This window comes from Chiloscyllium plagiosum, unplaced genomic scaffold (assembly GCF_037043375.1).
Source record: "Chiloscyllium plagiosum isolate Xiang-an unplaced genomic scaffold, Cpla_swu_hap1 HiC_scaffold_27, whole genome shotgun sequence".
NCBI classification, from domain to species: domain Eukaryota; kingdom Metazoa; phylum Chordata; class Chondrichthyes; order Orectolobiformes; family Hemiscylliidae; genus Chiloscyllium; species Chiloscyllium plagiosum.
Genome location: NW_028270165.1, coordinates 44525150 through 44551333, shown reverse-complemented (window position 1 = coordinate 44551333; position 26184 = coordinate 44525150). Strand labels below are relative to the sequence as shown.

At 44.7% G+C, this 26184-nt stretch overlaps 1 pseudogene; it reads left to right on the top strand.

Annotated features, from left to right (window-relative positions):
- The first annotated feature begins 4134 nt into the window (after positions 1-4134).
- The window catches only part of LOC148143838 (uncharacterized), a 47331-nt pseudogene continuing 25281 nt past the window's right edge, over positions 4135-26184 (top strand).

Below are 26184 nucleotides of genomic sequence, written 5' to 3'. Positions count from 1 at the left end.
CATGAGAGGGACGTTCGAGGACCACATCCCAACGGACAGTCCTTTAGGAAAAATGTTAAGAGATTGGAAGTACAATCCTCGGACGCGAGGAAAGGATAAAATACGAATGATAAAATGTCAATGAAAAACAGCCTTATAGTCAGGAGGAATCAGATCATGCTTCGTGTCAGAAGGGCTAGTAGCTGAAGGGCTACTGAGGAGGCACTTCGTAACTAACTTATGGCAGACGCCCAGAAAAATATTCAAAAGCTAGAGGAGTCGTTGCGGGAAACTCAAAGTATCTGTGAGACATGGTGTCTGTGTGTGTGTGAGAGAGAGAGAGAGAAAAGAGTTGTACAGCTAGTAGAAAGTTTAACCCTTTGTGATTCAGTGTGAATGCACATTTGTTTGTTGGTGATTGAATGTTCCCTGGAGCTTGAGATCCGGGATTGTTTTGAACCTGATTTCTATTATGGAAATTTTAACATGATTTCTTTTAAGGTTAAGGATTTTGCAAGATTATGAAATAAAATGTTCTTTTTACAGGTCATGACTGCCTTACTATCAGTTTCTAACTAACCTCTTTTATCCTTACATAAAAGTGATTTATGGAGGACAGTTGAAGTTTTAACTTGAATAGACAAATCCTTTTAAGGCAGCTCTGGTTATTTCACGACCTATAGCATTGTAATTGAGCAATGACTGGTCAGGACTACTTGGGAGGACTAGTTTTGGATTTGAATCAGGGGACTGGAACCGGGTGATTGTGGTGGATTTCAGAGTTGGGAACTGTGTGCATTTTGCATTTTGAATATTAAACACTGAATAAAAGAATTTATAATATATAAATATATATTTACAAGTAAGATTACAAAATGTATAGTTAGGAACAGGCTTTAAAGAAAAGCAAGCATCAATTGATAAATTGTATTTGAGATTACAGGGAGCAAGAAAAATTGCAATATTTCTTTAAAAGAATCAAGGTTTAAACAAAACATTGGGTGAGGAGATGTTACAAAAGGGAGGAGAAAGGATTGGGGAGGAGATGTTAAGGGGTCTGGTAGACAGGAACAAGGATCAAAGTGGAAATCCCCACAGGCGGGATGTTATTACTGTGGAAAGACAGGTAACTTTAAGAGAGAGTGTCCAGATCCAAAAAAGGAAGTAAAGGCAGTGTTGTTTATGAACCTTGATGAAAAATAGGGGTGTCAGGAGTTCCTGCCCCCGGGACCCACCAGGAACCCTTGATAAATTTAAAGGTGGGACCTTACAAAGAGGACGTAGTTTTCCTAGTCGAGACGGGGGCAGCAAGGTCATCCTTAAATTTTAAGCCCAAGGGAGTGGGAACAAAAACAAAAGTTAATTGGATTATGGTGACAGTTTTGTGATGAGAGGCATGAAGAATCAGTTTTGCGTTCATGACGAGATATTGCCACCAAATTGGGGATCGAATTAACTGCAAAAGGTGCTATTGAATCTGTTGAGGTTCTTATAAATGAATGTGCTTGAGCAAAAATATATAATTAATAATTAATATTTATAATAATTCAATTGTGTTAGCCTGAATCAATATTAATTGGCAGGATTCCTTCATGCATTCTCAGTGACCTGTCATATTGATTCATGGTTAATTTAAAACATGACTGCATTAATTCATTGTTAATTAAAGAATGGAAAACTACATTACTGGCCAGTGTGTGTGCAGGCAGTGGTAGCAATAGCCTTATTGGTAGAGGAGAGTCGGAAACTTACTTTTAGGGGAGCCTTAGTAGTCAGCACCCCACATCAGGTACGGTCAGGAGAAGAAAGGGGCATGATTAGAAGAGCTGCTCTGAGGGAATGGAAAAGAGACATCTGGTGGGTGAGGGAGTGATACCAGCCAAAAACAAATTCCCCAATGTGGACCCACATTGGAAGGATATCGATGAACATGATAGAGGAAAAATGAGGGACTTACGAGAAATGGTCATTTTGGGTATTAAAGAAGCAGCACCTAAATCTCAGAAGTTTTTTAAAGCTTTTGAAGTAAGACAGGAAAAGGAGGAAGCCCCATCAGCCTTTTTACAGGGATTAAAAGAAGCCACTAGAAAATATTCGGGAATGAATCCCGATGATCCGGTAGCACAGGGACTTTTAAAGGTCCAATTTGTGACTAAATCATGGCCGGACATACAAAAGAAATTACAGAAATTAGAAGGCTGGAGTGAAAAACAGATAGAAGATCTGTTATATGAGGCACAGAAAGTGTGTGTGAAAAGGGAAGAGGAGAAACAAAAACAAAAAGCTAAAATAATGGTTGCAGCAGTTGAAGAAATTACGATAGACAATGTCCAAGGTTAAGACGACAAAGAGAAGCGGTATCATTGATGATTTTTGATGAAGATTAGGGGAGTCAGGGGTTCCCTCCTCCTGTGACCCACCGGGAACCCTTGATAAATTTAAAGGTGGGACCTGAAGGAGAGGAAACAGTGTTCTTAGTGGATACGGGAGCAGCACGATCATCCCTAAGCTTTAGACCTAGCGGTGCTAAATTAACTAACAAAGGTCTCAAAGTTCCTGGAGTAAAAGGCAAAGAATTCTTAAATCAGAATGCAGGACAATGGCTCACAGACTCTAGGATCTTGAAATATGAGACAATCTTAATAGAACAGGATGACCTTGTGTTAGTCACAGACAGTTGCTTGAATCCAGCTGCATTTCTGTGGCGGAGAGAGGGGGGTAGCCCCTGTCAATCCAGAATATGACTGTCTTGATATTACTGAATATCAGACTAAGTGCGAATGAACTTAAGAGACGTACCGTTGCATGCGGGAGCTCGGTTGTTTATCTGCGGGTCCTCCCGGCTGATTGAGGGTAAAAAGCACAATGAATATACTGTAGTAGACGGGATAGAGGGAAGCATTATCGAGGCTGAAAGACTGCCTAATGGCTGGTCAGAGTTCAATGATAAGTTTTTAAAGAACTATACTGTGGCGCTCGGCTCTTCTTTGTCTATTCTTAGGAATAAAGGCCTGTTGGTACAGACACTGCCACTCAAGTTTGCAGTACATCGAATACAACCGGGTGATTGGGTCCTGATCAAGACCTGGAAAGATACCAAACTGCACCCATGCTGGGAGGGACCATTCCTAACCCTCCTGACTAGTGAAACAGCTATTCGGACTGCTGAGAAAGGGTGGAGTCATCACACTCGCGTTAAAGGTCCTGTGAATGCCCCAAAGGCGGAGTGGCACGCTCATCCTACAGACAACCCTCTGAAAGTTAAGAAAGAAAGAATGAACGGAGACAAAAGAAAGGGCTGTGTGACACCTAAAATGTTAAGACAGGACGGTAGGCAGAGTTCAGAGATGGGTAGATACTGGTATAGTATTGTAACGTTAGTAGTACTAACTATTCAAGGAAATGCAAAAAATCACTTCACTACGCTGTGCCAGAATTATGCTAAACAAGAGGGACTTGCCGACTGTTGGGTCTGTGCAGAGGTCCCACACCATGGCAAATCTGGGATCCCCACCTCAATAATATTGCTCACTAAAAAAGAAGTATACGATGCACAATAATTTGATGTGGGTTCAAATAATACAAAGTGGAGGTTTGAAAGAAGCAAATATAGCTTTGCGGGATGGCTCCCAAGGCCAGCTCCAAAACATCAGGGCACTATTGATAGTCTTAGAATTTCCCCACCGAAAGGAGCAGTAAATACCACCGGTTTCTGTAATCAGAATGATGCTGCACCTTTCCAACTAGGAAAATCATCTTGTGTCCACACCAGTCAAGCCACTGCCACGACCACTCCCCGAATATTAAACGGAACATATTGGGTATGCGGTCTGAAGGCCTATCCTTTTATTCCCGGGGAAAAATATGTTTGTGTGATCAAATGTGTCATGTTATGAAGTTGACGAAACACTTCCTCAAAACCAGAAAGGTTGGAGTGTCTGCTGTTACCTCGCTTATATAGTCCCTCACCTCCGAATAGAAAAGCATGAGCCCAACCTGAGAAAGGAGGGGGGGATAAGACGCAAGACCAGAGAGGTCTCAGAAGGAGACCGTCTACTGTGGACACTACTCCCAATACGGCACTACAAGGGCAGGGGTGGAAATACAGAAATAGCGGCTGCCCTTGAAAATTTAATTAATGATACCACCGGCGCGATGGGAGAAACTCAATCCCAAATATCGGCCATAACCACTGAAATGATTGCCACAAGACTGACAGCTTTACAGAATCAAATGGCTTTAGACTATCTTTTGGCCGAAAAAGGGGGAACCTGTGCTCTGATTGGTAAAGAATGCTGCACCTTCATCCCAGACACCTCTTCCATAGTGGAAGATAAGGTGGAAATAGTAAAGAAAAAGATAAGCAATATAAGAGAAATTGAAGATGAACTCCAAAAAGATGAAGGATGGGGATGGGGTAACTGGAGATTGACCGGGTGGGAAAACGGTTAGTGAATTTAGGCATTTATGTGCTACTAATAATTGTAGGTTTACTGATAGGGTTTAATGTGTTAAAATGGATAATGACTAAGCTGGTAATGTCTTTGGGAGGGCAACAACCAATAATGGTACAAACTTAGAAGGACAGAAATGACTAGATTGTGAACCTCGACACCATAGGGTGAAAAGAGGGCAGAAAATAAGATTGCAAAAACAACAAATGGTTAAGAAAAGAAATGGGGGAATTGTTAGAAATGGGTAAAGTATTGTTTTTGCAGATATAGAAAAAGCATACAGGAAAGGGGTACAGCAAGAGAACTATTAACCCTGCAGGTATTTAGGGACTTTTCAGGGTATTATTGTGGTTAATTAAATGCTAACATTGGTGTGTAATTACTATAACAAAAAGTTCTTTTTGTAAAATTATGCTTTCAGCAAAAAGCTGAGATAACCGAAATGCTTGAGCTATACAAAACGATACAAGTTAATGAAATGTCCGAGGATGGAATGTACCAGCAGAATTGATACAAAATGTTAAACCAGATCTTGACAAAATAAATGTATGTGTCGGCATTTACAGAAAGGAAGGTTGCCAACCTGGGGAAGGGGGAAGTAATAAGGGTGGAGTGCAGCTGGGCAGTGGTCTGGTACAGTAAGAGAGATTGGGTAATTAGGAGTCTGGAGAGATGCCCTCACTTAGCTCAAACGGTATAACTGTACACTAACCTAAGTTCTAATATGCTCATTTGCTTCTGCATTTGATGCCCTTTCTTGCAAGATCTTAGAATAAATTGTCTTGTTTCCAGTTTTGGTGGTCTTGTCTAAATTTTATTAAACTTGTTTCTAACAATACTAACGCTCCTGACGAATACACCTAACCTGCACATCCCTGGGCACTATGGGTAATTTAGAACTGCCAATCCATCCTAACCTGCACATCCCTACACACCATGGATAATTTTGTATTGCAAATCCCCCCCTAAAATGGATAAAATTAAAAATCACACAACACCAGGTTGGAGACCAACACGTTTGTTTGAAAGCATTAGCATTTGGAGCGCTGCTCCTTCATTCGGTGGTTGTCGAGATTAAGGTCATAAGACATAGAATTTATGGAAAAACATGACAGTGTCCACGTCATTGAAATGACATGTTGAACAAACCTGGATTGTTCAGTCTTTCATCTTTTCGATTGGGTTGCAGGCATCATTAACATGCAAATCCCAGAACTACCTGTAAGGCACCTTCTCAAGAGAACTTAAAGTTTTATAACAAAAAGTGACAGAGCTGAAAATGTGTTGCTGGAAAAGCGCAGCAGGTCAGGCAGCATCCAGGGAACAGGAGAATCGACGTTTCGGGCATAAGCCCTTCTTCAGGAAGGGCTTCTGTCCGAAACGTCGATTCTCCTGTTCCCTGGATGCTGCCTGACCTGCTGCACTTTTCCAGCAACACATTTTCAGCTCTGATCTCCAGCATCTGCAGTCCTCACTTTCTCCCCAACAAAAAGTGACATTTTAGCCCAGCTCTGCAAGTGAAGTGTAGTGCGGTGCGGTCATGAGAGAGAGAAAATGTCTATTTCCATCCTGTATGTCTCTACCTATTTGAGAACAGATGCCTTACTTCTGTTTGTTAAGTATTGTTGTAAATCATAGCTGGGTACTAATAGTTAGATATAAGCGGGAAGAGAATTCCTCAAATAGGGCAGTATAAGAATCCTGGGAGAGCCCTATTTCTGGTTTACTTGCTAATGAACAAACATTAAACACAAGCACCTACTTATTTCAAATTTGGTTTCATTTTTCTTGTGTGATTCCCTGTTGTGACTACACTGTGCCTGGATGGTTGACAGGCTGGGAGATTGTGGGTTGGGGCTTGATTGACTGAATGTTTTATTGTTCCAGAAGGTGTAGAAGGGAACAGGGAGATCAACAGAGGACAGAGAAATCAGGACCTGAAATCTGAGCCGACACCAGACTACCCTGTGATCAGTGCTTTGATTAGCAGTGCCAATCCTCCACCTTTACTTAACTTCCCATTTGAGGACACCCTCAATATTCAGGATCCAATCCTTGTCATCCTGAAGCCATGTCTCTGTAGGAGTGTCAGATTGCAATTATTCACTTCAATGTATGTAGTCAATTCATTCACTTTTGTTACAATGCAGCACACATTTAGACACACCATTTTTAGTTTCAATTTTTGTGATCTTTAGAGTCTAGTTTTGATTGCTGGTACATTTCCTCTCCTTGTCCCTTTCAACTGTTCTCTGATGTTCATTTTCCACATTACTACATTAGTCACTGGCCTTGATTTGGATTAGCCATAATGTCCAGGGACGTGCAGGTTAGGTGGGTTAGCCATGGGAAATGCAGGGTTATAGTTTCAGAGTAATAGAAGCAGGAGTAGGCCATTTGGCCCATCCAGCCGCTCCGCCGTTCATTTAGATCAGGGCTGATCTATCCATTCTCTCAGCTCCTCCTCCCTGCATTATTCCAACTACCCTTAATTCCCCTACCATTGCAAAAACCCATCCAACTGTGTCTTGAATATACTTAATGAAGCTGCCTCCACTGCTTCTTTGGGCAGAGAATTCCAAAGATTCACTACTCTCCAGGAAAAGCAGTTCCTCCTCATCTCTGTCCTAAATTTACTCCTCCTCATCTTGAGGCCTGGTTTCATTCACCAGCAGAAATTACTCAATAGGTAGAGCATCATCCCCACAGTGCAATGAATTCCCACTTTCCACCAAAATCCTGGATGCAACTCATTCAGTTGCTGTCTCACAAATGCAAGATTTCATTGTAACTTCTTCTGTTCCCATTAAGGGCAAAACATCTTTGAAAGCTGCTCTGAAACTCCAGCCTTCACAATCACACTTCTGCTTTCACCAAAGATTAGAGTCATACAGCACGGAAACAGCCCATTTGGTCCAACTTGTCCGGCCAAACAGATATCCTAAATCAACCTAATCCAATTTGCCTGCATGTGGCTCATATCCCTCAAAACCCTTCCTTTTCATGTTCCCATCCAAATGCCTTTTAAAATTCTCCCTCACCTCAAACATATACTTTGTAGTTTTGGACCTTTCTACTTTGGCAAAAGTAACTTGGGTATTCACCCTATCCATGCCCCTTACGAACGTCTATAAGGTCACCCTTCAGCCTCCAGTGCTCTAGGGAAAATATCCCCAGTCATTTGAGTCTCTCCCTGTAGCTCGAACCCTCCAACTCTGACAGGAGCCTTAAAAATCTTTTCCGACCCCTTTCAAAGTTTCACAACATCTTTTCTATAACAGGGAGACCAGAAATGAATGCAGTCTTCCAAATGTGGACTCACACAGCTGCAACATGACCTCCCAATTCCTGTACTCTCTGCTCTGACCAATAAAGGAAAGCATACCAAATGCCTTCTTCACTATCCTGTCTACCGGTGACTCCACTTTCAAGGAACTATGAACCTGCACTCTAAGGTCTCTTTGTTCTGCAACACTCCCCTTAACTGTGTCAGTCCTGCCTGGATTGCTTGACCAAAATGCAAACGACACACCTCTTAAACTAATGCAGGGAGGAGGAGCTGAGAGAATGGATAAATCAGCCCTGATCTTAATGAATGGCGGAGCGGCTGGATGGCCCATCAGCTCACCTGATCAATTCTCATTCATAGTGAACTCTGTTTCCTCTCTTATTCCTTTGAAGTTGAAAATCTCCACCCTACACACTCTCTCCATTCTCAGTTTGCTGAACCTCATCCTGAAGGGTCTGCTTCATGCTGATTAACAGGCCCACACTCAGGGTGGAGAGGGGGTGGGGACCTAATTGAAACAAGGAATACTGAACAGCCTGGACAGAGTGGAATTTGGAAAGGTGATTCCATTGGTTGGAGGGATTAGAACCAGTGGGCACAGCCTTAGAGTAAAGGGAAGACCTTTCAGCATGGAGATACGGAGAAACTTCTTCAGCCAGACAGCGGTGAATCTATGGAATTCACTGCCACAGAAGGCTGTGCAGGCCAGGTCACCGAGGATATTCAAGATTGAGATGGAGACGTTTTTGAGTCTCAAGGTGATGGAGGGTTACGGAGATGAAGTGGGAGAATGTGGCTGAGGAACCTATCAGCCATGATTGAACGGCAGAGCAAACCTTGAATGGTCCAATTTCTGCTCCGATGCCTTATGTTCTCTTGCTGTCCTGGACACACACAGAGCGCATTGGAAGCAGGAGTAGGCTATTTGGTCTTTCAAGCCTGCACCAACATTCAACAGATTATCGGCAGATTCACAACCATCGAGATGAATAGGTTGGGACTTGTTCACTGGATCACAGGAGGTTTAGAGGTGACCTAACAGAGTTTTATAAAATCAAGAGAGGCAGAGATGAGGTGACCGCTAGTATCCTTTCCCTAAGGTGGGGGTTTCAAGATTAGGCAGCAAATTTGAAGGTGTGAGGAGAAAGGATTTTAAAAAGGCAGGGGGGGCACTTTTCTTTTTACACAGAGTGGTTTGTATGTGGAATGAATGTGGATGCAGGTTGAGTAACAACATTGAAAAGACATTTGGATAAGTATATGAATAGGAAAGGTTCGGAGGAATATGTGCCAATCACAGGTAGGTGGAATTAGTTTAGTTTGTGAATATAGTCAGCCTTAGACTAGTTTGACTAAAGGGTCTGGTTCTGTTGGTGTCTGACTCTGTAACTGTTCTATACTGGTGTTAAATCATTTACTTGCCTTCTCCCAGAAACATCCACTTCTTTGGTGTTCAAAAATCAGATGAACTCAGCCTTGAATAATATTCAATGACCCCCTAATGCAGGAAGACATCCCCACTTCTGAACTCAATTCCTCTTGTTAATATACCCCTTGCCTTGCTGATTGCTTGCTGCACCTGTCCAGGCAAAAGTGAGGACTGTAGATGCTGGAAATCAGAGTCGAGATTAGAGTGATGCTGGAAAAGCACAGCCGGTCAGGCAGCATCTGAGGAACAGGAAAAATCGACATTTCAGGGAAAAGCTCTTCACCTGCACCTGTCTGACAACTGGCAGTGACTGGTGTAGAAGGATGCTGAGGCCCCTTTGCACATCCACACATCATTCCTGATGAAGTGCTCGGGAACGAAATGTCCACTTTCCTGGTCCTCGGATGCTGCCTGACCTACTGCCTTTTTCCAGCCACACTTTGACTCTACTCTACAGCATCTGCAGTTCTCACTTGCTCCACATCCCAATATATCACCATTTAAACAATACATCTCCTTTCTGCTTTTTTTTTCACAGCAATGGCTATAACTTCACATTGAGATACTGCATTTATCACGTGTTTGTAAATTGTGGTCTTCTCTACATCGGGAAGACTGAGTGTAACTGGGGAACAGTTTGGCGAGCATCACAGCTGGGTCCACAGAGGCTGACCAGACCTCCCAGTCACCACCCATTTTAATTCCCCTTCCCACTCCCTTTCTGACAAGAACATCTTAGCCTTCCTCTATTGCCACAACGAACCAAACCGTAAATTGGGGAAACAACACCCCATCTTCTGCCCAGGCAGCCTACAGCCTGTGGGACTCAACATCAAGTTCTCCAATTTCAAATAACCTCCCTTTCCATCCCCCTACTCCCTTCTCAGCCCCGTGCCCCTCATTTCCACTTTTCCCTTTCACTAACCTGATTTCTTCCACCCATTGACTCATCAGGCCGTACCCTCTCCCTGTCTTCACTTATCCCCACTTTAGCCCCCTGCCCCAGCACCCATCCCCAGTCCTGAAGAAGAGTTACACCCGAAACATCAACTTCTCCACTTCCTGATGCTTCCTGGTTTGCTGTGTCCTTCCAGCCTCCTGCCTGTCTATTTTGCCAATTGAGACACACACCTCGACCATGTTTCCAGAGTCTGTCCCCTCCCTGGGTTCACTCCCTTTCCTTTCAGTTGCTGCAAATCAACAATTGAATCCCAGAATGAAAACGAAACGGAAAAGGGGGCGAGAAAAGAGAGTGCTGTACTCACAGATCTTAGACAGAGGAAGGAATTTGCAGTCTGGGTGAAGCTCAATGTTGATTCAGAAAGAGAGGAGTAGGAGTAACAGCTTCAGAAACTCATTGTCCAACTTCCGCATTCAGACAATGCAGTGGCTCTGATTGGCAGGAGGACCAGTCTCCTTCCGGTCCTCCAGGGTTCCCTCCTGGACCATCAAAGGAAGGTCGCGGGCTTTTTTTTGCGGAATGCGATGAGCATGGCCAGAGTTTTGCTGAGCTGAAAATGTGTTGCTGGAAAAGCGCAGCAGGTCAGGCAACATCCAGGGAACAGGAGAATCGACGTTTCGGGCATAGGCCCTTCTTCAGGAATCCAGAGTTTTGCTGATACCGGTGGGCATGTGCACTGCGTTGCTGACACCGGATTACATGCGCAGTATACTCACTGGGGATGCTGGTGTTCCTGTCAGATTTTAAGAGTCCAAATGCCAATGGGTAAAAAAGGGGTAGAGGCACAATTTGTTTTTTCGCTGTGGTTCGACACTTCATTGCTTTTGCATTCTGTCTGGCTGCTCAACTTTTGTATGTCTTTTCACCACGTTGGGGGGCGAGTCCAGAACTGGAGGGCACGGGTTTCGGGTGAGAGGGGAAAGGTTTCTGAGGGGTAACCTTTTTGCACAGACGGTAGTGCGTGTCAGCCAGAGAAATTGGTGGAGGCTAGTACGTATGATATTTTAAATGCATCTGCATGGGGATATGAATAGGACAGATTCGGAGGGATAAGGGGCCAAATATTGGCAAATGGGGTCACTAGATTAATTCAGGATATCTGTTCGGCATAGACCGAAGGGTATGTTTCTGTGCTTTGTGACGCTATTTCTAGATAGTTGGAACAACTTCATTAGGCCATTCACCCCTTACAGTCAAGATCAGAGTGCTGCTGGAAATACACAGCAGGTCAGGCAGCATCCAAGGGAGCAGGAAAATCGACGTTTCAGACAAAAGCCTTGAATGCTGCCTGACTTGCTGTGCTTTTCCAGCACCACTCTAATCTCCAGCACCTACAGTCCTCACTTTCGCCCATTCACACCTCCCAGCCTCTCCTGAGCTGTGGCCTGACTATGCTTATTTCAGTGAAAGTTTCAGAAAGATTTCAGCAGCTCTTTGAAAAACTTGAATGTGCTTTCTGACTTTAACAATGTTTCTGAAGATATCATTTTAGGTATTCTCAATTTTGAAGATCAGCATCCAAGGAACAGGAGAATTCCTGAAGAAGGGCTTATGCCCGAAACGTCGATTCTCCTGTTCCTTGGATGCTGCCTGACCTGCTGCGCTTTTCCAGCAACACATTTTCAGCTCTGATCTCCAGCATCTGCAGTCCTCACTTTCTCTATTTCTCACCCTTCCCGACTCCCAGGTAGAGTCATCACCATCCATTTTCTCGGTGTGTGTGTGTGTCCTTTGAAGGGCTTGATATAGTAGTCAAAGCTGGTTCGAGGCATGAGAAAGGACGGGTGTGGTGGGGGCTGGGGAGAAAAGAGACAGAATGGATGGGGGACAGAGAGGGAGAAAATGGAAGGGATAGAGAGAAACTGTGTGGGGGGGGGGGGGGGGGGACCGAGAGAGAATAAGTGGGGTTGACAGAGAGATTGGGCGGGGGAGAGAGAGTGGGCGTGACGGAGAAGTGGGAGATGGCACAGGGCACGGTGATACTAGGCACACTGATACACAAGATGATCACTGAGCCATCAGTTGGCCAACTTGACACACAAGATGGCCGCCGGAGGACAATACAGAGAGAAACAGCAGAGCTGATACAGACACTGCCTGGCGCCACCAGAATGCCAGCACAATGGACTCACAACCCAGGTGATTAGTTTAAGGTGGGTGAGGGAGAGAATACACACGAGTAATGAACACTGCCCGCCGAAGTGTCTGGGTCCGGCCAACACCCATTATAGAAGTGCTAACAGCTTGATACAAACTCAATACCAAATGCTAATAGCCAGGGCTGCAGGAATCCTCCTTCTCAGGAAGAGCAATTAGCGCCCATTACTACAACAATGGATTTCCACGCAGACATTGAAATGGACAATGTCTGCACTGAAACTGACAACGACTGTGCGGAAATTAACAAAGGCTGTGCCTGAACTGACAAAGACTGTACCGAAACTATCAACGATTCTATAATGATTACCATAAACAAATCATGTTACAAAGACAATAATCTCATCCCTGACCGATTGTATCACAAGATGTATAAAAGTTTCTTGACGTGTGCTCCAGGTCGAGAGAAGTCTCGCAGCTGACACTGTGCTGTTGGTGTTTTTCTCTCCCCGGTGCCCCGGTATTTCCTTGTGCAATAAACTCTGTCATTGAACCTCAATTCTGAATCCGAGCCTGGTGTTCTTCCCCACAACAGGAGAGAGAGAGAATGGGCGGGGGTGGCAGACGGTGGGGGGAGGGAGAGAGAGAATGGATAGAGAGGAGATGGTGGAGGCCTGGAAGAATAGAAATGGGACAGAGGGTATGGTGAGAGAATAGATGGGGGCAGCGGGTGTGGTGGAGAGAGAATAGATGGGGCAGAGGGTGTGTAGAAGGACTGGTCAGAAGGCAGAGGGTGAGGAATGAAATGACAGGGTTGCGTGAGATAGAATTGCCAGGCTGTTTGAAGTATCGAGGGAGAATGGACAAGAAGCTGGGGATGGAAAGAGAATGGACAAAGGGCGCTGTGGATGGCGGGGGAGAATAGACAGTGGGAGCTGTGGGTGATGGGGGGAATGGACAGGGGGAGCTGTGGCTGGCCAAGATCAAAAAAGTTGATGACAGTCAACATTTATCAGATTGTTTCTGGAACAGAAAAACTTGCACTGGCGTCTCCCGGAAGAGGGGTGTCTCGTATGTATTCCTTAAATTTGTTTTAAAATAATTGTTGTGTATCTTAATTGTTAAGGTATACCTGGCACATACAGAGATGGCTGTGTTTGTTGGAGGTCAGTCATCTCAGTTCCAGGACCGTCTCTGCAGGAATTCATAGGGTAGTGTCTTAGGCTCAACCATCTTTATCAATGACCTTCTTCCATCATAAGGTCAGAGGTGGTGATATTCACCAATAATTGCACAATGTTCACAATTCCTCACAAACTGAAGCAGTTCAGTTTGAAATGCAACAAGACCTTAACAATATCCAATGGGCTGATGAGTGGCAAGTAACATTTATGCCACGCCAATGCCAAACAATGACTCATCCCCAAAAGAGATAATCTGACCGCTGCCCCGTGATATTCAACAGTGTTACTGTCACTAAACACCCCGCGATCAACATCCTTGGGGTTTACCATTGACCAGAAACTCAACTAGACTAACAACAGACACAATCGCAACGAGAGCAGGCAACAGGTCAGGAATATTGTGGCAAGAAACTCCCCAAACCCTGCCCATCTTCTACAAGGCACAAGTCAACTGTGTAATGGAATACTCTCCCACCAGCTTGGATGGGTGCAGCTTCAAAAACATTCAAAAAGCTTGATACCATCCAGGACAAAGTCGCCTGCTTGATTGGCACCATCTCCACATACATCCACTCCCTCTGCCCGACTGTTCAGAAGCAGGAGTGCATATGATCTACAAGACACAACACAGAAATTCACCAAAGATCCTTAGAAAATACCTTCCAAACCAGCAACCACTTCCGTCCAGATGGATCAGGCAAAAGATACTTGGGAACACAACTTCTTGCAAGTACCCCTCCAAGCCACTCGCCATCTTGACTTGGAAATATATTGCTGTTCCTTCAGTGTTGCTGGGTCTAAATCCTGGAATACCCTCCGTAAGGACATTATGGGTCACAGTACAGCGTGTGGACCACAGCAGTTGAAGAAGGCAGGTCACCATTACCTTTTCAAGTGGAACTAAATGCTGGCCAGCCAGCAATGCTCATGTACCATGAATAACTTTTAATAAAAGGATGGAATCTGCAAACTAAAAAAAAATCAACGTTCAGGTGGAACAGACGTCGGGTTTTGATTTGGTCCTTATTTGAGGACGGACAAAGAGCGATATACTAACACTGAATTGGAAATAGAGTTTCGAGTTAAACACCTGTAGTGTTTCACTCAGTGTATCAATTGAAAATCGATTAAAGATTGGCTCCTGGCGTGTACGTCAGGAACACCTGAAAAAGGACAGTTAAGAAGGCATGAGGGACTCTTGATTTCATCTCTTTCATGGCTGATGTCCTACCCACAATCCCATGCGATCCAGATACTGCTCTATCAGCTGTGAGCAATGTTCATGGTGCGCATGTGTGAGATCGGAATGTGGCCCCGCCCCTCGCCGTTCTGATGGACGGTGCGACCAACCTTTGGGAATCCCAGGAGGACCGGAAGGAGTCTGGTCCTCCTGCCAATTAAAACCCCCGCCATTGTCTGAATGCGGAAGTTCGACCATGAGCGTCTGAAGCTCTTCTCTCGCTGAATGAAGATTGAGTTTCAGTACATACTGCATCTTCCTTTCCCTGTTTAACATCTGGGAGTACCGCACTCTCTTTTCTCGCCCCCTTTCCCATTTCTTTTCTTATCTTGGGTTAAGCTGTTGCTTTGTAGGAGCTGAGGGAAAAAGGAAGTCAATCGAGGGAAAGGGGCAGACTCTGGAAAAGGTTGGTTTAGATCTGTGCCTGTTGATGTTTGACAGGCTTTGTTTCCTGAGCTTGATACATTCAGTTGTCTGGCAAAAAAGGATGGCCTCTTAATCCATGTTTGGGATGGAAATGGATTCTGCTGTGGGTGACTTGTTCGTAGTAGTCCAATAAGTATTGGATAAGTATTTATGACACACAAACCTTGAGTTATTGACTGTTTATTCGGGAGCTCACGGGGAGAGCCAAGTCGACCTAATAGTCACAAGTCACTCCGACGAGAAACAGAGTTATGTGATTATATAGGTTACAGTCATTTAACAATTAGCAAACTGTTAATAGCAGGATATTGAGCAACTAAGTCAATTTGCCCAGCGACGTAGTGTCTGGACGATGTTGGTTAGTAGCTGATAAGTGTGCAATAGGTCCTTGCAAAGAGAAGGATATTCCCATGGAAGGAAAGAATTTGTTTATCAGGTAGCAGTACAGCTGCAAGGGAATTAAGGGTAGTTGGGACAATGCAGGGAGGAGGAGCACAGATAATGGATAGATCAGCCATCATCTTAATGAATGGTGGAGCAGTATGGAAGGGCCAAATGGCATATTCCTGCTTCTATTACTATGAAACTATAACCCTGCATTTCCCATGGCTAACCCACCTAACCTGCATATCCCTGGCACTGTGGCCAATTTAGCATGGCCAATCCAAATCATGGCCGGTGAGCAATGCAGTGATGTGGAAAATGAACATCAGAACAACAGAAAGGGACAAGGAGAGGAAATGTATCAGCAATCAAGACTGAACACTAATGTCACAAAAATTGAAATGATACATGGTCAGTCTGAATGTGTGCTGCATTGTAACAAAAGTGAATGAATTAACTGCACACATTGGAAGTGAATAATTATGGTCTGAGACTCCTTACAGAGACATGGCTTCAGGATGGCAAGGATTGGATCCTGGATATTGAGGTGTAGTCAGATGGGAAGCGAGGTAAAGGCAGAGGGTTGGCACTGTTCACCAAAGCACTGAGCACACAGTAGTCTGGTGTCAGCTTGGGTTTCAGGTCCTGATTTCCCTGTCCTCTGATCTCCCTGTTCCCACGGAATAAGATGTCGGTCTGTTCTCAGCTTTGCTGGACTTCTGCAGAAGCTTTCACGCCTCTTTTACAGCTTCCAGAACAATAAAACATTCAGTCAATCGAAAGCCAACCCACAATCTCAGCCTGTCACCCATCCAGACACAGAGTGTAGTCAGAGCAGGGAATCAAACAAGAAAAATGAAACAAAATCAGAAATAAATAAATGCTTAATGTTTGTTCATTAGAAAGTAAACCAGAAATAGGGGTCTCCCAGGATCCTGAGAGTGCCCTACTTGAGGAATTCTCTCTCCCTAGATTTAACTATTAGTATTGTTGGGGCAAAGTAACTCGTGTGTCAAACCGTTTAAAGCAAAGTTGTCAGGAGAGGAGACCTTGAGCAATTGACTAGCTTTATTCATTGCCATGGGGAATACCTCTTAGTTCAAAACAAAGTCTGATGTATTCCAATAAAATACAGAATGTTACAAGTTTTATGTAAAACACAAGCCCCACTCTCCAATAATTATGCAACTGAGGGGCAGTTGTAAGGTTCACATACATTGTCCAGACCTACACTTCCTAATGCCTGCAAAACTGAATGTTTTCTTATACTGCATGTTCAGCTAGGCTCGAATTACTAATAAGGGACAGAGAGAACCAATCCATCATTCTATGAAGCAGCACAGTCTAATGGCCTGAGGAGCAGAGACAGCCTGCAGCTGCAAGGTCAGGCTATCAAACCAGAATTCCTTAGCCAGGGCTCAGACAGCATTCTGTTAACAGTCTACATTTTCCTCCAAACATTGCTTTGTGATAAAATGGCTTCCACGTAGTTTTGTGTCAATTTTGATCAAAATCTCCCACAATCCCTCGTTTTTTATTAAAAAGAGGAGATTGGGGGTGTCAGCAAAAGGGGGATTATACCCAGAGCCAGGGGGACTGTCGGGAGGTAGTGTTTGGAGAGCGAACTGTTAGTCCTCGGGTTCAGTAAGGACAGGGGCAGAAGGCTCCAGGGATTGGGAATCATCATCAGGGGTTTCATCAGGAAGAGGAAATCTCGGCAACTGGTAGATCACTGGAGAGGAGGGCCACAACAGTGAACTGAGCCGAGCACAGGATTGTATGCGGGATGACTTTGATTTCCAATCGAGCAGTTCCAAAGGCAGGGGGAAAGAAAGCTTCAAGTTGCTCAAATTACATAAGGGCTCGAGTACGAGTTCGGGATGGATGGGGATATGGGCACATAGCCAGCAGCTAGAGTGGTTGACCTTCTGTGCATAAAGAAAAGTATTAACTGTAATTTCTGTTTACTAGAGGTTATCAGGCCCAATCAAACATAGTTCGTGAAAGAAAGATAAGGAAGAGTGCAGTGAAAGGCAGAATGATCAGGCTGAGGCATTCACGGATGAAGGCTGAAGATGTGTCTCTGACGGGGTCTTCTGGTGTTCCTCCAGGAGGTGGCGCTCGTTTGCATTGTGTTGTGTGTGTCCATGCGGCCTCCGCTTGACCTTGACTTCTGACCGGGTAACCCAGCAGGACTAGGAACGGGCCTTTCCATCTCAGCGCCAATATGTCCCGGTCCTAATGCTGAGGGTTGGCATACCCATGAATGTAAACTCTGAAGAGTTTTGGTTAACTGATGCAAATATTTCCCACTTGTCCAACATTAGAGTGTCAGCTGTTTCAGCCATTGGGATGGTTTTGATTCATCTACTAAATACATTTACTCTTATTAGACAATATTCATAACAATGTACGCGAGGTGATTCTATAAAAGCAAGTTGTAGACAGGGAAAAGGCTGACCAGGCAAGGAGGTTGTTAGCAAACACACTCTCTGTCTGCCTGCACTACTCTCTCTCCCCCTTTCTCTCTCTCTCCCTTTTTCTCTCTATCTGCCTCCCTCATGCGCATACGCACACATAGAAGTCCATGGCAGTGAATGTGTATCTGCAGAATTAAACTTGCAGATACATTCTATTTTGCTCAAAAAATGCACAATCTGCAGGCAGTCAATACATGTAATATTTTGTGAATTTTGTTTTGGAAATAGAATCAGTCTGACTCAAGATTGGGACACAGAAGACTCTGACCTCACACCTTTAATGAATTGTCTGAGCTGAGATGTCACATTTTGCTATAAAACCTTGAGTTAGCTTGAGAAGGTGACAGACGGAAGATGTGGGATTTACACAGTAATGATACCTGCAACCCATTTGAAAAGATGTAAAACTTAACAATCCAGGTTTGTTCAATATATCATTTCAGTGGCAGGACACTGGAATGTTTTGCTATAAATTCTGTGTTTGTGATATTATTCTCCACAACCACCTGATGGAGGAGCAGCACTCCGAAAGCTGCTGGTTCCAAAGAAACCTGTTTGACAAAACGTGGTGTTGTGTGGTTTTTAACTTTGTCCAGATTAGGGTGGGTTGACCCTGCTAAATTACCCATAGTGCCCAGGGATGTGCAAGTTAGGGTGGATTGGTCATGCCAAATCACTCATAGTTGGCCATGCTAAATTACCCATAGTGCCCAGGGATGTGCAGGTTAGGGTGAATTGGTCATGCTAAATTACCCATAGTGCCCAGGGATGTGCAGGTTAGGGTGGATTGGTCATGCTAAATTACCCATAGTGCCCAAGGATGTGCAGGTTGGGGTGGATTGGTAATGCTAAATTACCCATAGTGCCCAGGTATGTGTAGGTTAGGGTGTATTGGTTATGCTAAATTACCCATAGTGCCCAGGGATGTGCAGGTTAGGGTGGATTGGTCATGCTAAATTACCCATAGTGCCCAGGGATGTGCAGGTTAGGGTGGATTGGTGATGCTAAATTACCCATAGTGCCCAGGGATGTGCAGGTTAGGGTGGATTGGTCATGCTAAATTACCCATAGTGCCCAAGGATGTGCAGGTTGGGGTGGATTGGTAATGCTAAATTACCCATAGTGCCCAGGGATGTGCAGGTTAGGGTGGATTGGTCATGCTAAATTACCCATAGTGCCCAGGGATGTGCAGGTTAGGGTGGATTGGTCATGCTAAATTACCCATAGTGCCCAGGGATGTGCAGGTTAGGGTGGATTGGTGATGCTAAATTACCCATAGTACCCAGGGATGTGCACGTTAGGGTGGATTGGCTATGCCAAATTCCTCATAATATCCAGGGGTGTGTTGGTTAGGTGTATTACTCAGGGTTAAATGTAGAGCGGTGGGGGAATGGGTGTGGGTGGGTTACCCTTGGGAAGGTCAGTGTGGGACTCGTGGGTCAGAGTAGCCTGCTTCCACACTGTGGGGATTCCCTGAAGGGAAGGGATTCTCCTCCCCTTCTGCTGCAGGGCCCCGAAGGTGCAGTGAGGTGGCCCGCTGTCCACCTCGCCCCGCCCCTTTACCGTCACCTTTCCCCGCCCCTTTAATGACGTCACAAGACAGAAGTGGCCCTGTTAGTTTGAGTGACACTCCCTCCCTCTGGGCAAATCCTCATCCTGGGAGGGCTGGAGAGACGGGAGGCGGGGAAGTCTGTTCTTTTGTTGCAACTGGAGTGAATTCAGGGAGGGAGCAGTCTCCGCAAACTCAGGTAGGTTTCTTAATTACCCCAGTGAAGAGGGATTAAAGGATAGAGATTGGAAAGGGGGAGGGGTGGACATTTTTTCTGTTTAAAATGCACCCGATTCCCACCAGTAACTGCAACAGGTACAAGTACAGCACATGCAATATTCCTCATTGCAGCTTCAAGCCGGTTATGCATCCTCTGTTCTTCCTCCACCTTGGCTCCAGCACATTCAGCTTCCTTCCCTCATTCCCATCCCCCCGCCCTGATGTCCAAGCTGACCCGCAAAAGTTCCTCCATTCTTTCTCCAGTGTCTTTTGTGGGTTTTGAAAACTTTCTCAATCCTTTAATTGAGTAGATGAGTTGGGAAGTTATGTTGTAGCTGCACGAGGTTAGGGCACTTTTGGAATGTTGTGTGCAGTTCTGGTCTCTCTGCTAGAGGAAGGATGTTGTGAAACCTGAAAGGATTCAGAAAAGATTGACAAGAATGTTGTCAGGGTTTGAGCTGAACAGGGTTGGGCTGTTTTTCCTTTGAGCGCCAGAGGCTGTAGGGTGACCCTACAGATTTCTATAAAATCATGAGGGGGCATGGATACGATAAATAGATAACATGTTTTCCCTGGCCTGGGGGAGTCCAGAATTACAGGATAATAGGTTTAGGGTGAGGGTGTGGGGAAGATTTAAAAGAGACCTTTGGGGCAATGCCTATGTTGAGGGTAGTGCATGTAAGGAATGAGCTGCCAGAGAAAGTGGTGGAGGCTGGTACAATCACAACATTTAAAAGGCATCTGGATGTGTAAATGAATAGGAAGGGCTCATTTTTTTTTTAATTGGCAGCTCTCAGAATGAACAGGATGTCTGTCTTTCCTGTGTATTTAAAAAATTTTTTTTTCCTTTTAACCCCCACGCTACCGCCTAACTGCGGTAGTGCTTATTTTTACCCCAGAACCCATGTTGTGTGTGTGCAGGTGTGAGACACCGTGAGAGACACAAGGTGTATGAATCTTTATTCAATTTCCACCACCAGGAAGAAAGGAAACACCCGAGTGGCCAATGACAAGCAGTGCCCTTCACAACTAGGAAGGGTTAACAGGGATGTGGGCCAAGTGCTGGTAAATGGGACCAGATTGATTTAGGATATCTGATCAGCATGGATGAGTTGGACTGAAGGGCCTGTTTCTGTGCTGTACATCTGGTAGACAGTGGTCCTCAGAATTCTGTTCCCATTAGGCTCTCCCTTAACTCTCTTGAAAATGGTCTTGGTGACAGTATGAGATTCTGAAAAGAAACAGGACCCATAAATGCGCAAGGGAAGGATTCCGTACATGGAGATGGGTATAGTTACTTATGCCGCATAAGGCCTGCTGTATCCCAGCCAGTGGAACGCAAGCTGTTTGTCTATACGGGCAGGAGGTATATGGCCCCTTTGTCTTACAGGAGTGGGTGAGACAAGTCTCAAATAGACAGGAGATGTTATGTGGAACATACACACCCATAGCTGGTTCCATTAAAGCAATTCTCATACGACCCTGCATGCTGCCTGACCTGCTGCACTTTTCCAGCAACACGTTTTCAGCTATAAAGGTAGTCTGTTTGTGATAGTACAACAGAGTAGCCTGCCAGGGCTCTTGAAGGAAGAACAATGTCCTACTCTCCTGGGTTATTAGAATCCAGTTAGCCTGGCTTATAGGTATCAGGGTTATGTTGTAACAGTGATGTTATTAGTAAAGGAAAGGGATGATTAAAATTAAACTAAAACTGTCTGCAAGAGTTTTTGTAAAATTCCAGACTACCAAAGGTACGATCTCCGGGATAAACCAAGAGAGGCTTGCAAGTTGAGTTCATAAGGAATTCCTTGGGCCGTCTCAAATCTGTACTTCATCAAGAGTTCTTCATTACTATTACCAACAAAGTGCGATCCATTGTCCAAGCTAATGCACGCAGGTATTCCGAAGCAGGGAATAATTTCCTTAAGCAAAATCTTCACAGTCTCAGCAGCAGTGTTAGGGGAAGGGTAGGCTTCAATTTACTTAGAAAAAACATCAACAATAAGCTAAACATATTTATAGCACTGACATTTCTGCAACTCAATGAAGTCCAGTTGAAGTGTCTCAAAGGGAAACTCCGGCAAGGGAGTTCTTCCCGGAGTGCAAGGCAAGCCTTTTCCGGGGTTATGTTCCTGACAAATAAGACACCGGCCGCTAACCCTTTGAGCTCGTTGTTGGAGGCGGGGATGCCACCAAGCCGTCAGGAGAAAGAAGGCGACTGAACGGGCACCACCGTGAGTTGCATAATGTACACAGTCAATAACCCATAGAGCAAGATCATCAGACATACAATTTTAACCCACGGGAGGAGTCCAGAGTTGGAATTGTCCTCCTGCCTATCAGAGCCCCCCCATTGTCTAAATGCAGAAGTTGGACGATGAGCTTCTGAAGCTGCTATTGCTCTCCTCTCTCTCTCTGAATGAAGATTGAGCTTCACCCCAGACTGCAATGCCCTTCCCCTGTCCAACATCTCTGAGCACGGTACTCTCTTTTCTCACCACCTTTTTCCAGAGTGGTGAAGGGAGGTGATTTGAAATTGGAGAACTCAATGTTGATCCTCAGGGATGCAGGCTGCCCAGGCACAAGATGAGGTGTTGTTCCTCCAATTTGCAGTTTGCTTTGTTGTGGCAATGGAAGAGGCCAAAGATGGTCATATTGGGAAGGGGAATTAAAATGAGTGGTAACTCGGGTGGTCCAGTCGGCTTCTGTGAACTCAGCTGCGATGCTCGGCGAACCATTCCCCAAGTTTATGCTCAGTCTCCATGATGTAGAGAAGACTACAGTTGGCAAACACATGGCAAATGGAGTGCCACAATGTAAAGTTACAGCCTTTGCTATGGGAAAAAAAAGCAGAAAGGAGGTGAATTTCCAATGCTGGAGATCAGAGTCGAAAAGTGGTGCTGGAAAAGCACAGCAGGTCAGACAGCATCCGAGGAGCAGGAGAGTTGATGTTTCAGGCACCAGCCCTTCATCAGGAATGATGTGTGGATGTGCAAAGGGGCCTCAGCGTCCTCCGACACCAGTCACTGCCAGTTGTCAGACAGGTGCAGCAAGCAATCAGCAAGGCAAGTGGTATATTAGCAAGAGGAATTGAGTTCAGAAGTGGGAATGTCTCCCTGCAGTTAGAGGATCATTGAATATATTCAAGGCTGAACTCATCTGATTTTGGAACAACGAAGAAGTGGATGTTTGTGGGGGAAGGCAAGAAAATGGTTTCAAGACCAGTCCAGAATAGTTAGTCAGACAGCACAGACACAGACCCTTCAGTCCAACTAGTCCATGCTGACTATATTCAGAAACTAAGCTAGTCCCACCTAGATTGGGCCATATCCCTCCGAACCTTTCCTATTCATGTACTTATCCAAATGTTAAGTTGTAGAACGAAGAGACCTTGGAGTGCAGGTTTATAGTTCCTTGAGAGTGGAGTCTCAGGAACATAGTGAAGAAAGCGTTTGGGATGCTTTCCTTTATTGGTCAGAGCATTGAGTATAGGGGTTGGCAGGTCATGTTGCAGCTGTACAGGACATTGGTGAGACCATTTTTGGAATACTGCATTCAGTTCTGGTCTCTCTGCTAGAGGAAAGATGTTGTGAAACTTTGACAGGAGTTGGAAAAGATTTACAAGGCTGTTGCCAGGGTTGGAGGGTTTGAGCTACAGGGGGAGGCTGAATAGGCCAGAGATATTTTCCCTGGAGCATGAAAGGCTGATGTTTAGCGGTTAGGATAAATTATACAAGAGGGACGGGTTGCACCTTAATAGGTGGGGAACCAGCATTCTGGCAGGTAGGTTTGCCACTGCACACAGCTGCGTTTAAATTAAATAGCTGGGGGGGGTAGAGGGGACAAACTGTAAGTTTAAGAAGAAAGTTAGAACAAGAGAAGTCAAGAAAAACAATGGAATCAATGGAGCAGAAAACTCAAAAGAAAAGGATCATGCCGTAAGGTCAAGTGAAATAGGGATTGATAGGAAGGGTGAGGGGAGTAACAAATTAAAAATATTAAATATGAATGCACGAAGCATTAGAAATAAAGTGGATGAGCTTGAGGCTCATTTGGAAATTGGCAGTTACGATGATGTGGGGATAACTGAGATGTGGCTTCAAGTGGACAGAGCCTGGGAAATGAATATTCAAGGGTATACGTGCTATCATAAGAACAGACTAATTGGCAGAGGGGGTGGGGTAGCCCTGTTGGTAAGGAATGATATTCAGTCCCTTGCATGGAGGGACCTAGAATCAGGGGATGTAGAGTCAGTATGGCAAGAACTGAGAAATTCTAAGGGTAGAAAGACCCTAATGGGAGTTATCTACAGGCCCCCACACAGTAGCCTGGATGTAGTGTGTAAGTTGAATAAGGAGCTGAAATTGGCCTGTCGCAAAGATATTAGTACAGTTGTTATGGGGGATTTCAACATGCAGGTAGACTGGGAGAAATTGTGGATGCATTGGTGATCATTTTCCAATGTTCTATAAATTCAGGATCAGTTCCCTGCAGATTGGAGGGTGGCTAATGTTGTCCCACTTTTTAAGAAGGGAGGGAGAGAGAAAACAGAATTATAGACCAGTTAGTCTGACCTCAGTGGTGGGAAAAATGCTGGAGTCAATTATAAAGGATGAAATTACAACACATCTGGATAGCAGTAACAGGATAGGTCATTGGCATGGATTTATGAAGGAGAAATCATGCTTGACTAATCTTCTGGAATTTTTTGAGGATGTAACTCAGAAGACGGACAAGGGAGATCCAGTGGATGTAGTACACCTGGACTTTCAGATAGTCTTTGACAAAGTCCCACATAGGAGGTTAGTGAGCAAAATTAGGGCACATGGTATTGAGGGCAAAATACTGACATGGATTGAAAATTGGTTGGCTGACAGGAAACAAAGAATAGCGATAATGAAAGTAAGAATAATGGCAGGCAGTGACCAGTGGTGTGCCGCAGGGATCAGTGCTGGGACTGCAGCTTTTTACAATGTACATTAATGATATAGATGAAGGTATTAAAAGTAATATTATCAAATTTGCTGATGACACAAAGCTGGGTGGCAGGGTGAAATGTGAGGAGGATGTTAGGAGAATACAGGGTGACCCGGATAGGCTAGGTGGGTGGACAGATGCATGGCAGATGCTGTTTAATGTGGATAAATGTGTGGTTATCCACTTTGGTGGCAAGAACAGGAAGGCAGATTACTACCTAAATGGAGTCAAGTTAGGTAAAGGAGATCTAGGTGTTCTTGTACATCAGTCAATGAAAGTAAGCATGCAGGTACAGCAGGCAGTGAAGTAAGCTAATAGCATGCTGGCCTTCATAACAAGAGGAATTGAGTATAGAAACAAAGAGGTCCTTCTGCAGCTGTCCAGGGCCCTGGTGAGTCTGCACCTGGAATATTGTGCGCAGTTTTGGTCTCCAAATTTGAGGAAAGACATTCTGGCTATTGAGGGAATGCAGCATAGGTTCACGAGGTCAATTCCCAGAATGGCGGGACTGTCTTACGCTGAAAGATTGGAGCGACTGGGCTTGTGTACGCTTGAGTTTGGAAGGCTGAGAGGGGATCTGATTGAGATGTACAAGATTATTAAAGGATTGGACACTCTGGAGGCAGGAAGCATGTTTCCGCTAATGGGTGAGTCCTGAACCAGAGGACACAGTTTAAAAACAAGGGGTAGGCCACTTAGAACGGAGTTGAAGAGAAACTTCTTCACCCAGAGAGTGGTGGGTGTATGGAATGCTCTGCCCCAGAAGGCTGTGGAGGCCAAGTCTCTGGATACTTTCAAGAAAGAGTTGGATAGAGCTCTTAAGGATAGTGGAATCCAAGGTTATGGGGATAAGGCAGGAACAGGATACTGATTGCGGATGATCAGCCATGATGGTGCTGGCTCGAAGGGCAGAATGGCCTACTCCTGCACCTATTGTCTATTTTCTGATGGATGTTCATAAGGGGCATGGATTGGGTGAATATCCAAGGTCTTTTCCCCTGGGTATGGGAGTCCAGAACTAGAGGGCATATATTTGAGCTGAGAGGGGAATGATTTAATAGGGACCTGAGGGGCAGACCTGCTCGCTCTCAGCAGTATCCCAGTGTTGTGAAAGATATTCACTTTCAGGTGGATTTATCTTGACGTTAGTCTTGACATTTTTGCTTTTCTGCCCCTGTAAGATCCTGAATCAGCATCTTCAGGGGAGTTAGTTAGAGCGGAGTGAGAACAGACGGGGAGAGAGAGAGAGTGGGATGGCGCTTTCAATTTTGTGGAATAACAAAAGAAAAGAATATTCCACAGAAAGTAGAATTCCTTGTTCTGAATTTCTACCCTGCACTGACAATGATCACTTTTGTAATCTCTTTTTAACAGAGTATTGGATGATCTGAAGACAGACGTTTCAAAATCAACAGATGAAGGGCTCTCCATTGTCTGCAGTCCTCACTTTGACATCAATGTCTGACAGTCACTCACTCCATCAGGACGACAACAATTTTCCAACTATGATTCTGTG